The sequence below is a fragment of the Haliotis rufescens genome, unplaced genomic scaffold (assembly GCF_023055435.1).
Source record: "Haliotis rufescens isolate VD_foot unplaced genomic scaffold, xgHalRufe1.0.p SCAF_12, whole genome shotgun sequence".
In the NCBI taxonomy this organism is placed as follows: Eukaryota; Metazoa; Mollusca; class Gastropoda; order Lepetellida; family Haliotidae; genus Haliotis; species Haliotis rufescens.
Genome location: NW_025963802.1, coordinates 7,276,397 through 7,295,623, shown reverse-complemented (window position 1 = coordinate 7,295,623; position 19,227 = coordinate 7,276,397). Strand labels below are relative to the sequence as shown.

General features: G+C 39.6%; 1 protein-coding gene across 1 annotated transcript in view; it reads left to right on the top strand.

Annotated features, from left to right (window-relative positions):
* The first annotated feature begins 8,566 nt into the window (after positions 1-8,566).
* LOC124141231 overlaps positions 8,567-19,227 on the top strand; it is a 44,885-nt gene continuing 34,224 nt past the window's right edge. Inside the window, exon 1 of the mRNA XM_046509173.2 lies at positions 8,567-8,709. The gene's annotated coding sequence lies outside the window, so the exon portion shown is untranslated. The remainder of the gene's footprint in view (positions 8,710-19,227) is intronic.

The following is a 19,227-nucleotide window of genomic DNA, read 5'->3' as shown; positions in this document are numbered from 1 at the left end:
AGAATTTCCATACATCCATACTTATCATTCAGTACAGCCTTGGAGCAAGGCTAAGGTGCAGGGAACGGCAACATTCGCCTACAGCGTGCAAGTCGTGCTCTATGGGTGGACGTGTGTGTTAGCCAATGTGAAGGCTGTGTCCTATACTTCTCTCGTACATGCAGTGTTGAAAAATTCCCGATGTCATTAAAGAGGGAATATAGTCAACGGTCTTCGTCTAGACGTAATCAGTAACAAGTATCACACCGAGTATTACACATGGTGTAAATTAGGTAATCATTAAGTGCAAATCGATATAAATGATAAAATTTGAGCTTACAGATGCACAGCGTAGATCACACAAACTTCTTTGGAATTTAATTGGATCGAGCCAAGCTCGCCTTTAATGAAGGAATTGGTTATGGGGTGAGTAGACTAATCCTAAGCTTCTGCAAAAAATATTTTTTGAAAGAATCAACAACTCCCTGTATACAGAGTGAGTGAGTGAGTATGGTTTTACGCCGCTTTTAGCAATATTCCAGCAATATCACGGCGGGGGACACCAGAAATTGGCTTCACACATTGTACCCATGTCGGGAATCGAACCCGGGTCTTCGGCGTGACGGGCGAACGCTTTAACCACTAGGCTACCCGACCGCCCCGCCCTGTATACAGATGAGGAGTCCAATTGGGAACCTAAAAAAAGTAGACTTGCTTCCTTTAGGTTGGTTGGTTGGTTTGTTGTTTAACGCCGCACTCAGCAATATTCCAGCTATTTGACAGCGGTCTGTAAATAATCGAGTTTGGACCAGACAATCCAGTGATTAATATCGCAATTAGGATCGATGACATGCATCAACCAAGTCAGCGAGCCTGACCACCCGATCCTGTTAGTCGCCTCTTACGACAAGCGTGGGTTGCTGAAGACCTATTCTACCCCGGATCTTCACGGGGTCAGAGGGTGGTACTCCATGCGAACAGCTTCATTTAGGACAAAAGCAATACAGTAAGGGCTAAGCGGAAGGGAAAATACCATGTTTCATGGGCCGTGTGACTGACTATATGGAGTGAGGTGAAATGTGGTTTGACGTCGCGTTCAAGATTATTACACTCGTGTGTGTTACTGTTTGTCCTTTGTCGGTTTTATAGTGCTGGCCCATCGAGATATCAGGCCGCAGTTGAACATGAATACCCTTTGCACTCAAGTTATTGTGCTGACTCTGAGCCGGCCAATCCTTTATCACCTTAAATGACGCAACCGGATCTAGGCTAACACAGTCTATGACATCTTCGTTACACAATACATTTCTATCCTCTAGAAGAATCATTCCTGCTGTCTTCATTGAATAGAGCTGGCTACACTTGCTTTTTTGTAATCTAGATTTGGTTTCATAAAATGCCCCTATTTCACAGCCATGGTGCAGTATTGGGCCGGGCATTCCGCTCTCCAGGCAGAAGCTCTAAACTGAGGCGGTCGAGTTGCTTATGAATGGGTGGCGTGTATTCAGCGTGTATCCTTGTTCGTGCTTCTTATCAGTAGCTCCTATTTACAGTGGCTGCTTATCCCAAGTCGTATATCTCGCGCGGTTTTATAACTTCTGGCCAACAGCTGGACGTTGTCCGGACTGGTTATCAGGAAGGTAGTTGATCTGACCGCGAACGTTTGATAAACAACGAGTGTTTGTATAGCGAGGCCATATACATGCTTGTTTACCTGTGGGTGGGTTGATTAATTGAGTGAGAATGGTTTTACGACGCTTTTAACATTATTCCTGCAACATCACAGATGGGGAACACCAAAAATGGTGTTCACAGATCGTACCCATGCTTGTGAGGAATCGAACCCGGGCCTAAGGTGTGACGAGCCAGCACTAGGCTACCTCTCCACCCCAGGATGAATAGGAAGCACTTACCTAGTTGTAGAGGTAGCGGTACTAACATATAGTCTTTGAAATCTTATATTACACTATACATTTCTCCCGTAATTTCGGTAAAGGTCATGGACACGAACTCTAATCTGTACACCTGGGGCTAATTTCACAATCCGACTATCGAAACACCCATAGTTTATACATGGACTTTGCACGATCGCTTTTCGAAACACAGTTGCATTCGTGACCATTCGTGTCATTCCGGGACAAGTTGAATGGCTTGCAGGCTACGGAAGGGGACGAATGATGACGAATGACACGATTGGTGCTTTGGAAAGACATGGCTCAACGACAACCTTTTTCCTCATACTCCATCTATTCCCAGCTTAAGAAACACTCACTTCAACACGCAAGCATTCGCCATACACATTATGTTCAACCACTCGGCTAATTCCGCTACCTATATTATCCCTTGGGATGCATAGCCATACCAGTCGCACGTTCGATTATTTACGCCAAGTCTGGAAAAAAAATCGCTGGTTATGCCAGCGCCCTCTGTTCGCAGATTTTTGCTTCACATGGGATTAGTGATAGCAGTGTAACACACTCAGTCTGTTATACGTGTATCTTGCCTCGTGGTGGTCAATTTTGAAAACAGCACATTAATAGTATACAGACATCTCGTGTATATATACACGTTGGTTGGAGAAAAAAGGCAAACGCGTTCAACATTTACATCCGGGTCACTAGAACAGGTGTTGTCTCGGTGATTCTCGCGTGAGTTCCGATATGGATTCATCCCAGCGCTTGCCGCGATGTCCTTAATGATTGAAACGAGCACGTTGGCTCTGAGTGAGTGAGTGAGTGAGTGAGTGAGTGGGTGGCTGAGTGAGTGAGTGAATGAGTGAGTCAGCTAAACCTTCTAGTCAGTCAGCTAAACCTGTATAAACACTTAAACAGTGTACATATTTAGCTGGAGATTTTCAAGGGTAAACCGTCAGCTCAATGGCAGTTTCAATAGGCTAATAATATATGATACCAACAGATAACCAGGTACTCCAACGGCGGTGCATGACTGATACCTTAATCCGATGACAGTCTTATTCATAATTCATGTACAGTGTATTTCCCCCCGATCGTAAATGTTTCTGAACTTTAAACGCCGTCTTATATTGCGCCTTGGCTCTTAACATGCATCATGCAATACTATGGGGATGTGATGAAAACAAGTAAAACCTTGACAGGGCAACAACTTTTACAAATGTCACGGCATTCATATAGCTTGAATGTCGCCCACAACGTATATCAAATACATCGCCTAGCAGGCAAGCGGTTGGGTTCGTGTATCGCTACATGCGTTATGCTGTCGTGTTAAAAACAAGAAACGTTATCAATTCCTGTTAACGTGGCGTTCAATTAATTCTTAAGAATAAAAGACAGACACAATTTATTTGCTGTTTGACGCACTCGGCGTGATTTCAACTATACTACTCAAAAGAAGTTAAAGAACACCCGATTCTTTGATGCGCATACATTGCCAGACAGAAGGAGGGGAGGTGTGTGTGTGGGGGGGTGGGGGTGGTAGTACTGGTCCGACTGAAGTATTACTTATCACGGTACTGCGGGCAAGCAGTCATTTTGAACTCCCCGTTGTCTACGCGTGGAAACATGCAGTCAGACGTTCACATAGTGCAAACAAAACGTATTCACAGTCGTTCACGCAGCGACTTGACTGAGTGCCAACGTGGAAAGTGTATCTCGGGCACATGTAATGTTCACTTTAGCCCTGACAACGGCTAAAGTTACATGAGACTCGCTGTTAAGACCTGCGTGGTGTTCAATCATACAATTCCAAACTGTATCCCCTTAAGCACGAATCTATGTCAACACATCCTTGACACTTTCTTTTATAGTGACAAGAGCTTCACCAGTGTGTGAAGTATATACGTGTATACTCCTCGGGTTCAGCCGTGCGTTAACTTCAACAGTAAAACTTCGAGATTACATCTGCTTTTGCATGACGAAACCCAATAATGGTTCTTTTGTACACTACTGGCTATGTAAGATAGGGTTTCAGTTACTGGTTGTCTTCGAGATGTAGGGGCAGTCGGGTAGCCTAGTGGTTAAAGCGTTCGCTCGTCACCCCCAATACCCGGGTTCGATTCCCGACATGGGTACAATGTGTGAAGCGCATTTCTGGTGTCCCCCGCTGTGATATTGCTGGAATATTGAAGCCGCTTTGAATGGTGTTATGTCGCATCAGAAGAATGTTGTAGGAAAGCACTAAGTGATCCAGGTTGTATACAGATGAGGTTAGGTGCAAATGGGGTTCAACGTCGGTTTCAAACAACGAGCATGTACGTGTGTATGTGTGTGTGTGTGCGTGTGTGTGTAGCTGATTGTCCCACTTTCATAATGCTAATTCATTGAGAACCCATGCCACGGGGTAACGTGGATACCCCACTCAGACACGAGTACTGACTACGATCCGACCAGTCATTACTTTCTCACCTTAAAAAAAATAATTTTTCAAGGTCATTTAGTATCACACAGCCGTGGCATATCGAACCACTGACCTTCCGGCCCATCAGGCAGACGCTTTGTGCACTAATTAATTTAAGGAGGCGACCAGTTACAAGCGATAGACATTCACCACTCTGGTGAAACTCACGAGCACACGTTTTTGTTTGTTTGTCTGTTGTTTAACGCCGTAATCATCAATATTCCAGCTATGTGACGGCGGTCTGTTAATAATCGAGTCTGGGCCAGACAGTCCAGCGATTGCCATCATGAGCATATATACACGCAAATGGAATACGATGACATGCATCAACCAGAGACCATATAATAGGTCATATGGTCTCTGCATCAACCAAGTCAGCGAGACTGACCACCTGATCCAGTTAGTCGCCTCTTACAACAAGCACAGTCGCCTTTTTCAGCAAGAATGGGTTGCTGAAGACCTATTCTAGCCCGAATCTTCACGGGTCACGAAATCACTTATAATGCAGACCGTGACCTCGAATTTATCGAGAGAAAAAAACATACTTCAGTGATCTCAGAACGATGTACAAATACAAATGATTCTGACTCTGAGCTAATACTGCACAATGAAAATAACAGGCCCACATGTGCGGGCAAAGTATTGCAGTGAACAGAGACAACGGTTATACAATCAGTAACCCATTCAAAGTGGAAGTTGCAGATCTCGATGTTTTCCTTGCAAAATATTTCCGCGTTATTCGTATGTAAACTGCAGCTAGATAGTCCTAAATAACAACAACAATAATAACAACAACGATAATTACGCAGCGTTCACTGAACGGACTTCGTTTATATGTCAGCTGGCTGTTTTATTTCCGTGTTTCTCTGCTGTATATTATTCAACATTATCCATATAGATAGATATAATAGGTATATCTTAGATACATGCACAGAATATATATAGGCTTATCAATTCTTGGGCCCCGTGAAGATCTGGCTTGTAACCGGTCAATGCTTGTCGTAAGAGGCGACTAACGGGATCGGGTGGTTCGGCTCGCTGACTTGGTTGATGCATGTCATCGTATCCCAATTGCGTGGATCGATGCTCCTGATGTCAATCACTGGATTGTCTGGTCCAGGCTCGATTATTTACAGGCCGCTGTCATATAGCTGGAATATTGCTGAGTGCGGCGTTAAACAAAAACGTTGATGGATTTTTTTCGATTCCACGCCCCCCTGTTTTTTTTATTTAACTCAATTTGAGATAAAATAGACTCTTTGTAGTGTATCCGAAAACATTTTCCATTGTGTTAATGGACTGATAACAGTATCATCTATAACGTATTTATATATTCTCCCGACTACACGATTTGAAATTCTTTTTAGCCAGCAACCCGGTTGGAATGGAAATTAAAGATTTTAATATGTTGCAAATCACTTTTTTAAATGTATTATGAGACGATTCGACTTTTTGTTTGAATCATCCGTTCGTATAAAAATCGCTCCGGTGACATCCATACAGCATATCTCATTTCGCAAGGAAATAACAACGGCTACATTTGATTTTTAGCACATAACCCTCAGTATTATTGATACGGAAACACGTCACAGAAGATCAGATTAACCCTTTCACATTTTCCACGAGTTACCTCCCTTTGTATAACACTTCGCATATGGAACGCGAGGAATGCAGTGTGCTAGGTTATACAGTCCTGCGCCTCCTGTTTGTGTAATGTTAACGTGATTCACAGTCACGTGATCTCCACGCCACTTTCCTACTCCCATGTGCTGTCGGTCCCACAGGCTTGATAACTCGCCGTGTACAGAATAAATGTGTACTTTGTACGCTGAACTAATTGTCGAGAACAGTAGCGTACGTATATTCATATATACCTTCGCGAATTAATATGAGAAACTGGGTATGTATTAAGAAGATTTAGGTTAAATGGCATTATACGTAGAAATTTCACATGTATTATTTGATGTCTTTGTGAAAGATGATTAACCAATAACCCTTTGTATGGTATATGGCTATATTTGGTTTAATTAATGGATCGTTCCAATTGTTATACCTGCTTTGAATGTCACATGTAATATTTGATGTGTGTGAAAACTCAGTAATTGCCGCTTTGTGTGGCATATGGTTCAGAGAGAGAGAGAGAGAGCTCATTTATACAAGTTTAAGTTTTATCTTCAGAGAGAGAGAGAGAGAGAGAGAGAGAGGAGAGAGAGAGAGAGAGGAGAGAGAGAGAGCTCATTTATACATTTATATACATGTTTCAGGCTTATCTCTTCAAGGAAAAGTCAAGATAAAGCTGTAATATGTATAGGAGCACAATTCGTGTTGTGTGATTATTTGGTGATTTTCTTTATATATCTACATGAAAGATAATTCAAGTTTTCTCCCCTCAGCGTTTACAGTCTATTAGGAGGAAAAGAGATGTTCAGGATTTTTCCACAAACTGTTTCTAATTTTAGAACATGATGCAACTATCTACCAGGAACGGATTTTGCGCGGGTGTGTAACGCGGGCGCGCATTTCGGAACACAATTCAGCTGCAGACAATTAATGCACATGTTAAACGAAATCGACTGAATATTTGTGATGACGATGTGAATTAATACTGCGACCCTTTTGTACAGAGGACGCATGGAGGCTTTGTAGTTTTGGGGCCGTTCATTCATCAACGATCGCAATAATATCTTTAATGCGAACGAGTGTGTATGAATGGAAAATGAGTAAATTGTGTTTGAAGCTGCCTTGAACGATATTCCGCTAATACTCCTCACAGCGTCGAGTGTGACATGAGCTCCACGCAGCGGGCCTTACTCGATAGACACGCTCGACTTAAAAAAGCTAATTATAGTTTCCGGTGTAAGCCATTTTACCTCACAAGCAAACAATACCTCTCTGATGCTTTTTTTAGTACATGTGCAGAAACCTCAAAATATGGTTGAATGATTAGATTAGAAAGGAAAAGTATTGATTTGGACAAGGTAGTTTATAAATATAACAACGAAAGAATAAGCGTGTGACAGTCTGAAACCGACATTTAATGTTATAGTGGTTATAGTCAGATTCTGTTCAAGGGCGGATTCGGCATTTTTACAAGGGAGGGGTCCAAAATATTCAAAGAACTCTCCAGATAATTTTACTTCCTATAACATAATACATTTGGTTTTCTCTGGATTAGCCAATGCCGTTTGTTGTGCGCATTGGAAATTGAAAAAAAGTATAGTGTTCGCCAGTACAAGACGCTTACGACTCCCAAATGTATACACGAATAATATTGCATGTTGTGTTATCAGATTAGTCACGAGGATTGTGTTTCGCAATAAAGACAAGACGACGTATGTTGCAAACTGGAGAGTTTGAGATAGGCCTATAGCTTTGTGTATGAATATATAAATATTTAAATAACCCGTTAGAACGAAATGATACCCAACTGAAACATTAAAAAAACCCCTGAAACAACAACAAACCATCGAAACGTCATTTTTTTCAGCTAGTTACCAAGGTACCATGATGATATTTTTATCTATTTTGATAAGTACATTCAATGTAGAATACTTATTAATCGTTTATTTGACCTTGGATCCCGTACCTTCTTTGACCGTTGACCACAGAGCTCTTATGTTCAATAAAACAGTCACCCCCCTTTCTCTGTTGTGAAGCAAATATATATACTCGTCCTCTCTTCGTGATTTCCTGAAATAAGGCACTTGAGGGCTCATTAATACTCCAGGGTTTCCTTGTAGTAGTATCTTTTATGGACCTTATGTATATTTTTTAGGGACCTATGCGTCTTCAGAAGCTTATTTATAGAGTGCAAATTTCTGTTGACTTTTCGTCTATTAGTCTAAACCTAGTCACATTTGACGGGTCTGCTGAAGCCATATGGACGCTAAATATAAATGTCCATGCTTATGTGACATGATAAAAAATATCTCAAACTATAGAATCAATACCGTCATACTTCACGATAAATCTATACGAGCTTATAAATACTGTATGTGTCAGCGAGAATGGTGGGAAATTATTTTGGTTATTGATAGCCATTGTTAAATTATCCTTATGTGTTGGGTACCATGATATTGTGTTCCTGTTCAATGAGTTGATTTAGTTGTCGAGAATAAGTATATTTGTGTCAACGAGGAGAATATGCGCTGGGTGATCTGTTTCGTTTCGTTTTAGCATTCCGACTCGCCATTGGACGACACAACAGTCTCGTGACTAGCTGGCTACATTCCACCTGCAGTTGGCGAACGAACAAGGCTGCGGACAAAGTCTCTCGTCGAAAATGCGTCTTTTGTTTGAAATCTGGATGTTTGTGGGCCCATTTTGATTCCTGTGGATATATTAATATTATTTTACGTAAGTATGTGTGACGATATTGGGTGCATATGCCTTCATTTGTGGAATACATGTGAATATTGCCTGTGTTATCGAGCGCGCTATACTGCGGTGGGAAATGGCGGCAAAGTGAAACTAGGTCACATGCTTTTGTTTGGGTTCAGTCAAAGACACGAGGTGAATATCAACACTCGCTGTCACCCAAGGATGTTGATTTCAGATTGGATACCTACCCTGTGGATGTCGACGCTTCAGAATGGATTTTATTTCATCCAAATATTGAATATGATTACAGAAAATGTGTTGTCATATGCAACTGTTTGGTCGTTTGTTGTGTTTGGGTCATACGAGTGGAAGGTATTTTTATCACGGAAATCGGACATATCAAAACAAAACATTCAGCTCTGACCCCCATTGTTTTCATTGTGAAATACATGCCCATAGTGAAGGCACTCGTCACAGTAATTAGTCGTAGAGCGAATAAACAATAGACTGATTATATTGAATAAACAGTGAATTAACAATGACGATCTTTGTGACTATGGTATGAACAAGCGAGCACAGATGGATTCACTCAGGCGTGGACGTTGGGTGGGAGGGGCAGATTTCATCAAGGTCAAAGACAGATGGGGCATTATGTAGCGAACACGATTCGGTGTGAGTGTTAGCACCAGGGCAATTGATGTAGGATAGATGGCAGTAATTGTGTAGTAGAATGTTGTGTTCAGTTTTGCAAGAAGTCATGCATGAATGAATGTAGGCAGCTTCTGAGATCAATAACTGGCAGTGGAATAAGAAGGATGATCTAGGAAACACTCAAATACTGAATACCAGACTGGGTTTATTTAGACAGTAATCCATATGGTTACTTGGGAAATTGATTGACAGTGGCTGAAATAAAGATAGGTGTGACAGTTAACATTTCTCTGCTTCATGTAGCTGCATTAATACCAGAAAGATTTTGACATTAGATAAATGTTTTTTTCTTCTAAACAAAGTTAACTCAGGATTAGACTTTCCAACAATGAAAAGTTGTGTTGAGGTGCCTGTGGTGATTCTTATTTACCTTTTTATAAAGTAGATGACAGAATTCTAAGTGCATGTATCGACCATTGCACCCATATATTTCTTGAAAAACTGGATTTATTTTTGCACACTTTATCATCTGCAAGTGTAACATCAAACTGCCCTAAAGATAAATGACAAATATTAGGGAGAATTTTTCTTTTCAAACAAAACCCTGTTCAGTGTGTGTTTTATCAATTAATCAAATGTTGGAATAGAAGGATTGTGTTGGAAGTGTTTTAAAGGAATTTACAATGCTCAAAAGCTCTCCATTTGGTGATATAATTGATAAGAACTGGTTTAACACTTCTATTACTTCCTGTTTTTTGGGGGGGCGGTCAGGTAGCCCAATGGTTAAAGCGTTCGCTCGTCACGCCGAAGACCCGGGTTCGATTCCCAACATGGTTACAATGTGTGAAGCCCATTTGTGGTGTCCCCTGCCGTGATATTCCTGGAATATTGCTAAAATTGGCGTTACAAAACCTCACTCACTCCACTCACCTGTTTATATTGTACAGGGTCCCAATTGATTAGTGTTGAGTCACCCAAAGGTGAAGGTCACAGTCCCACAGATACATCACTTGTGGTAATAGATAAGTATTGAAAGAGTAAAGTTGTCTGTGACTTGCCTATTAGCCCGCAGTCCATGACAGATATTGCTAATTAAGCAAAGCCACGTTTATTTGACTAAAGTCAAATGAGCATCAAGATACAAGTTTAGGGCTTGTTCTTTTTTATCAGGGGCGGTCGGGTAGCCTAGTGGTTAAAGCGTCCGCTCGTCATGCAGAAGACCCGGGTTCGATTCCCGACATGGGTACAATGTGTGAAGCCCATTTCTGGTGTCCCCCGCCGTGATATTGCTGGAATATTGCTAAAAGCGGCGTAAAACCATACTCACTCACTCACTCACTCTTTTTTATCACAGATTAAAGGTTTCTTTTTAAAAGAGTATAAAGAATATTTATTTTTGTATGTTTGAAATATTTGTTTATGTTCGTTAATCATTGTTCAGCTTTCTTGAAATGGAAGGAAATGGATAGTTGTGCTGGTTGCTCACAAGGACACATTTCTCCATACGCACAATGATTAACCATCACGCTAGGGGAAAGTGACTCATTTTATTCAGATCTTGTCGACATACTGTATAACTAAGGCAAATGAAATAAATATTAACACTGCCTTTGGTATACCACGTTAGACATTGGCACTAGTCCTGTCGTCCTTGCCATAATGCCCAATAGTAAGGTATCATGAGGACTAGTAGAAATTTGTCCTTTTTAAGGGGTTTGCTATATGTTATCATTATAAGGACTAGTGGGCTAAAACTGTTAGTTTCTGCTGCTGGTATATATGGATTGCTAAGCAGAGGACTGGCAGTGTCAAGCCACACTGACATGAAGTGACACCAGACACCGTGTATTCCATTGAGATATATCTGAAGTCATTGTGAATAGCTGTAACATAGCTGAGGCATAATGAGGCAGTTGTAACTGCTGCAGTTATATGGTTGTCAGGTTATGACTTGACAGGATTACTTTTGAAGTGGTGTAGTTTTCTGCTTGTGACAGTGTGTAGTTTCTTGTATGGCTGAACAGTAGGAAGGAACTAGCTGTAGCTTTAGGGACCCGCTTCCTGTTGGGAAATGAGTTCAGCACAATTTGAATCCTTCATCAGATAGGTTCACACCTACAGACACATTAGTGGTGTAATGCCAACAGTGATATAATTATGCAGTAGCAGGGGGTTGTTGAGATCTGCACAGTGCACACCCAAGTCAGTATGCCAGTAAACATTCCCAAGTTGGAATTAAACAATTCTCAATTCATCCTGTTCATGTTGTGCAACTAACGCCATGGCTTTGTGGAGTGGACTTCTATTTCACTGATAACAGGACCAATAAAGAGGCTTTTATACTTTTATTTATGTTTTTGAATTGAAATTCAGAATGCAGTGTTGAAGAAAATGCCTCTTGAGTTACGAAAAAAAATATGTAAATATCAATCCCAGTTTTTGAAGAAATAAGATTATTTTTGTTCAATTTGTCTGTCAATGGCAGCTTGTTTAGAATCCTAGCTAAATCCCCACGTATGTGTTAAGGCGAAAGCTGTCCATTCTATACATCAATTTGCAAGGGTTGTAAAACAATTCAAGTGATTATTTCTCTATTGTAATGAACATTTTAAAGGAATATTTGTAAAGTTTTCAAGTCTAACAGTACAGAAAGGAATAAGCTACTGTCTACACAATGTTTAAATGAAACATTTTTTTAATATTGGTATATTGTAAATACTTATGTTAGATTTCTACATGTGTGTTAAGTATTGTCTGATTGTACATCGTTTTGAAGAATTTGAACTCTCTTCAAAAAGGTTATATCATTTCAGTTTTTCCATTCAACCACCAGTCCAAAGTTGAACAGTTGACACATGCATCTGCAGCTCTTTTTGACTTGTTTTTTTATATTAAAAAATAGTTAGATTTTGGGTGAAATCGACTAGTCTTGCTTGAGTTTTACTGATCTTGGAATGACGGGCTAGTGGCCATGTCTATCCCTGCTGAATCTGTAAGAGAAGAAGAAAAGAAGAAGAAGAAAATTGTTTTATTTATGTAAGATTTGTGTCTTTCTGGCACGTTTATGACTGTAATAATTGCCCCATGTTCTGAGTAAACCTAATGGGAGTGATACTGAAAGACAAGTTCATGGCAGGGCTGCCTGTGTGTTGACCAACAACTTTGGTTCCTTTTCCTTGACCTTTGTAAGGAAAACAAGGTTCATAGGAGTCATGTTAATTGTCACTTCATAGTTGGGTCATAAGTTGGTTCATGCTTATGCTGCGAAATGAGAACTGCCTGATTGCATGGTTAGGAATTTAAACCAATACATTTGGAAAATTAATAAATTATCATAGTTTGAATTAGAAAAAGCAAGAATTTCTTTCATCTTAGGGTTGCCTCACACATTTAGTGACAGAAGTGCCTATGGTTGTATTGGAGTTGATTTGAATCAGAAACAACCTCATTTGACCTATGGATCAATGTTTTGCTGTTACGTTTCACAGGGGTCGGGTACCTTGGTCATATTTACATGTACATCATTTTTCCTGCTTCTCTCCCTAAAATCCACAGTCTCTGTGTAAGAACCCCATGTAAAAAATATCATTGTCAATGGAATAATAATTTCATTGTAAGTCTTGTTAGTGTTGAAATGTCATAGTTGATAGTTGTTCATGTCACACAGCATTAGTAGTGTATTCCAGGAAAAGGTCAGCAATATTCTTCACATGCCCTTTACATGATATTGGTGCTCTCCCTGATACTGCTTGATAAATGTTAGGCTTTCTAATTACTTCACAGATGTTATATAACAGGATCATCAGTTGCTAGGCTGGTTGTCAACATGATCTAAGTATGTTGCCATGGTAATGAAGTGAGGAATAACAGCTGCCAGTAAGGTAGTTGTGAGAGGAAAATTAGCAACTTTCCATTGATTCCTTGTGAGGCTTGCAGACGTGAGCATTTATCTTTTTCTTGACTGAAGGGGAGGTAACTCTTGTTAAGCCTAAGGGTAGGAATTCAATTGTGGGTTTGAATTGATCAGAATGACACGCTGTAAAAACAAGTTGTAAAATTGATTGAATGATTTTTTTACTTTTGAAATAAAAAGGTATTGCCAATATTTGCAGTAATGTTGATTTTGAAGAGAATACATTTTCAAGAGTCGATATCGACATTTTAGTGTATGATTATGTGTACTGAAATTTTATTTGATATCTTTCCGAAATGAAAAGAGTAAATTTATATCAATAGTTTTTAAGCAGGAATTACAGGCTGAAAGGTTCGTGACTAGATATTTACAGTGTTTGCAATTACCATGTTACAGGGGGCTCTGGGAATCCTACCTTAAGGTTTGTTACTATAGTATGTGAATCTAGGGATTCCCTAAATCTATACCTTTTAGAATTAGGACCCTTTTACTTTCATGCTTAGGTTCAAACATTGGATAAAGTTCACATAACAATTTGTGTCTTACAGCAAATTGTTGTAAACAACATACATGTTTATCATTAAGGACTGGTTACCATGGTAATGGAGGTGTTTGTGACAAACAAAATAAATTAGTTTGATACAGTCCTATGAATGGTTTAAAACTGATTTGTTCATCATGTTCATTATTTGATATTTTATATCAAAACATTGCGTATTATCCAAGCATCTTTATATATTTGACTGGGAAATGGGACCGGATTTCCGACCCAGAGTAGATAAGAACTGACTAGTTATGGGTGATAAAATATCTTATTATCTCACAGAGTAAACAAGTCTAGATCACATGCGGATTATGTTGAAGCATGTCCTATGTAGCTGGAGAAATTAACATCTATCTATTATGTTTATGGATGTTTCTGATTCGTGCAATTAATCATAATGATTAAGAACAACCTTTACACTTGACAGCCATTTGGTTGAAGCTGTTTGTGCTGAAAACTTTCGAGCCCAGGAGCCCAATATTGGCTCTTAGCTACATTTTCAGTAGATTTTACCGGTAGTCAAATTGTTATGTTGACTATTATCAGCTGTATTTACAAGAGAAAATAGGTAACAGATGTATGTCCTCTAAGAATCTATATCCTACCTGAATTATAAGTGATAAAGTTCTTCTACTGAAAGACATTTTTTCAGTGTGCGATATGTATAAATATAATTTCTGAAGGATATTTTTTAGTGATTGATTGTCCAATGATTCATCTGAATTTCTGTGAAATATCTGAAATATGGCATTAAGCATGGTTCATTTTATCGGTTTAATCCTACCGCAACTCTTACCACTTGGAAAAGAGAATATTCAGTTTCCTGCAAGCAACACAGTTGGTTTAAGAATTGATCATGAAATATTTTGGTCTATGAATATTTATTCCTCTTTAGCAAGTCAGGCTCTGAAAGTCAATACATAGGCTATTTGTATGACCACTGCAGTTTGTTACGTTTGAGCATGGTCGTCAGATTGCCTTACTGATGATATGTTTTCAGTTACTGCCAGGGTGGTGGAGTAGCCTAGTGGTTAAAGCGTTTGCTCGACACACCGAATATTCATGTTTGATTCCCCCACATTGGTACAATGGGTGAAGTCCATTTTTAGTGTCCTCTTAAGTGGTAGAAACTAACAGTTTTAGCCTACTTGTCCTTATGATAACATGTAGCAAAACCCTTATAAATGACAAATTTCTACTATTCCTTATGATGCCTTTACTAGGACAATTGGCAATTTCTAACACTGCTCTACCATGATATTGCTGGAATATTGCGAAAAGCTGTGTAAAACAAAAGTCACTAACACTCACTTACTCCATTACTGCCATGAGAATAATTCCCAATTACTATAATCATTCAGTCGGTAATTTGTTTCGCTCGTTGTTGGTTTGAGATAATGATTTTAATTATTAGTTTGTCTCCTGATGCCAGTAGGTGTGGTTAAGATGTAATGATAATAATTGTCTGAATTTAATTTGCCTTGTCTAGGTTACATTTAAAATATTTACAGGCACTGTGATCTTTGATATGGCTGGAATATTGCTGACTGCCGCATAAAACAAAATTCAGTCACTCAGTATGTTCCCCAATAGCAAAACCTGTCTCAACAATGAAGTCCAGAACAGTCAGTAAAAACTTGGTGGTGACAATCTGTGCCAACGATTTTAGTCTAATCGTTCTTCAACATAATATTTGGTAGATGATGGTGTTAATAAGCATTCTAGTTTACCAGACTGGAGAAAATATTACTGGTTGACGTCACAGACTAGTGGCGGGCACGGGTGGCCCAGTCGTCTAAGGCACTGCGATTTGCTGTGCTGAGTGTTTCTAGGTTTGTCAGCATCATACCCGTGATCGTGGGTTTCACTGAAGTGGTAAACGTCTGAGACCTGCATCACTTCGGGCTCTCCTCCCGCATTAAGCCGATACGCCACGATATAACTGGAATACTGTTAAAAGCGGCGTTAAACCCCACCCACTCACTCACTCAAACTAGTGCTAAAACTAGAATATTGTGGAATTTGACTTAAAACTACATTCACTCACTCAAGATCGTTGGGACTTGATCAATATACATGATATAATATCAGGTGTTGTGTAATGGTGGATAAGTCATCTGTTGTCCCAGGTCTAGTGACTCACATACAGGAACATTATGCTAAGTACAGCTCCAAGACTGGGACTGGGTGCTTTTGAGAAGACCTGATGGCAGATCAAGCCTCCGACTGAGTCACATGTGTGACAGATTAGCTGTAAATGATCCCAGGATTGCATGACGCCTCATGTGTCTGCTGCTGCTGCTGCTGCTGCTGCTGCTGCTGCTGCTTTTGCATCTATAACAGGACCTTGCAGTGGTCATTCTATCAGTGATATAAACTAACAGTTTTGGTCTACCAGTCCTTATAATGGTAGCATATAGCACAACCCTTAAAAAGGACAAATTTCTACTTGTCCTTATGATACCTCAACTATTGGGCAGTTTGGCAAGGACTATAGGACTCGTGCCAATTTCTAGTGCTCTCTGTGCTCTCTGTGATTATCATTCAATTATAAGCTGTAGGAACGTTGCTTGTGTGTTTTTATTGTCGGAAATGAGAGTTTGATATTCATCTTTGAAATTTTGTGGAACCAGGAATTAGGAATACACTTAAAGTTTGAAAATCAAGTGTGTTCTAAATATTCACCATGGCTGACATTTTTAGAACAATCTAGTTTCCACTGTAACTAATGTTACATTTTACCTAAAACAATCTCAACAAAATATATTGCCTCCCGATAAGCCAAGCTTAAAAGAACATCAAAGTTACATTTTTTTTATATCAGTTAGTATTTATTTTGTAAACTTTCACAGTGGTATTGACACCATAAGCCAAATTCAACTGGTCAATGTGGTGCAATCCTTCCCTCTGTAACTAGTTGTTCGTTTATGTTACATGCTGACAGTTTAAACAAAAATTACTTGTCCTCACACATTTGCTAAACTGACTAGTTGCTTGATTCAAACCATCCTTTATGGTTCAGACTGTTGATGTATTGAATAATAATGTATCATGTTTCATGTACCTGGTTGGACACATCAATCATTGTCAGTGCATTCACACTCGATAGTGTCAACAAACATTGGTAAAGCATACTACAGTTTATTGCTGAACTCCAAATAAGACATATCCCATTGTCTGTATTATCCCCATACTAGCAGCTAGAAAACCTGTGAAGGCTTCGCAGATCTGTGTAAACATTGAGTTAGAGTTGCAACGGTGATGTGAAGCATATTGAAACATGAACGCAGTGAACACTGGCGGATATGAATCTATCATAATGTGTGTCAAGTCTGCCTGTTTTGACCTGATCGCACATCACTTCCTGTCTCGCTCACGGCCTCTGATTCACCCTTGACATTTCCCGATACACGACTGGTGATCATCATTGTCCAGAGCCTTCCTTCACAGCCCCTCCCAGCCTTGGTGCACTGCATCCACACAGATTATTAGCTGAAACTTTGCAATTGTGCAAATATGATTATGGGGGCTGTCTCTTTGTCAGGATGAGAATTTTCTGTGGAATTCCATTAATTTTATTACGTCCAGAGTCACTTTTGAGACATATGCCATGACAATACATGTATATGCAAAAATCATCCTGTCACCCAGACCCAAGGCTAAATGAGAGAATTCTCCTCCCTGCTTTGTGCAAGAGCCAGCTCTGAAACCAGTAGCCTTTGGAGTTATTGATGGAAGGCTTGTATGTCAGAAAATTTAGCTGGGTCTAAGCAGATTTGTATTATTTTGAACATACTTCATCAATGTCAACATCTACAGTTGGAGAAACATGCATTGTGCTTTGATATGTTCAAATTGTTTTATGGCTAAGAAAAGCAAAGGTTTAGTCATGTTGATTTCACAGTTAAAGATGTGTTCATCTTGAGCAGTTCTGTTACAAAGGCCTGATTGATTGGTTCCCCACACAACACTTTTTATGTTACGTTAAAGTTAGAGAATCTAGTGCAAAATGGCAAGAACTCAATACCCACTCAAGGTCTAAACATGTTGCAGCTGAGGAGAATATAGCTGTCTACTCCCAGATTGCTCCATCTTCGAATAGTCTACTTTCCTTTAAGAATTTACATTGTATGCTGGGTTACATGTGGGCAAAAGGCCTCAAGAAGACCAGCATACTTACGCATATTCTCTACATCATCAAAATTACATGGGCCCTCCTCCTTGCAACCCCCAACCCACCCCTATAGTAGATGATTTGAGAGGCTTTCTAATGTTTGTTAGTTTCAACATGTTCAAACAGGCTAAAAGTCTGAGTAGATGAAAACCCCAGCCCACACAGACAAGCCAGTCGGGGGTGTTTACTGGAGTTTCTGTCATTAAGAGATAAAACAGAAATTTGGTGTTTTTCTTAACATTTTTCCTTGCAGCCTTCAGTTTCTTTTTCTCATAGGTAATTTAGGCATGAAAATATTGATAAACACATATACATATTTTAAATATGTATATATGAGGAATGTAAAAAATAATAATTACAATCCATATCTGTTTTTGCCATATATTTAGCTTATCTGTTGTCCATATTCAGGCCTTTCTTCTGTATGAACATGATGAATCGCCCTGGCATAGTTGCTGAGTAAAGCATTATTTTCTTATTGCACTTGAGCTGATCCCAATCCGAGCCCATAGCACCTATGTCCTGATACCCATTTAATCATATTAACAAAATATATGAGCGATCTCCCCTTAAGAACATCAATAGCTCAAACATCCATTTCCAATCTAGCAATGGGAGCCTGTTCAGCCCTCGATAAGGACTAAATATTTCATCCACAAATATGGATTTGTGTCTCTCTTGCCCGCTTGTACAATGTGCAATAGACTCATTTGGTGATACTAAGCATTTAGTTGAAGTCATTTTGTCTAAAGAGGGCCACTTTAAGATATTTGTGTAATTCCAATCATTACTTTGTACCAAAAAATGTTAAATTGTGCGAGGCTGGCAACTCTCAAAGTCGTATGAGGAGTCTATTGTAGACTATGTAGTTCTCCTGAATGTATGTACCGGGTTAGTGCTGAATAAAAATTCACTTGCGCTTTCCATCCAATATCAATATTGTACAAGAGCTGCTATGTGAATATTGCATTAGTCGGCATCACTTGAATGGTTGCTGTCATATCCCCTTGCAAGGCAACAACTGAACACTGTATACAAGCAGTACTTGAGAAAATCATTTAGAGAAGTACAGGGCCGTTGTATTGATTAAGGAAGATGGATGGCTGGTACTGGGCCAGAGCACCTGCTTTAAGTATCCAGGCTCCAGCTGATGTTGGTGGTGTGGGATTCTTTCAAGGCGGAGGTGTATGTGCCAGCTCACTTGGACCTGAGACGCCATGTTTGGGAAAAAAATAAATGGTGACATTTCTGTAAGGATTGGTGTCACACAGG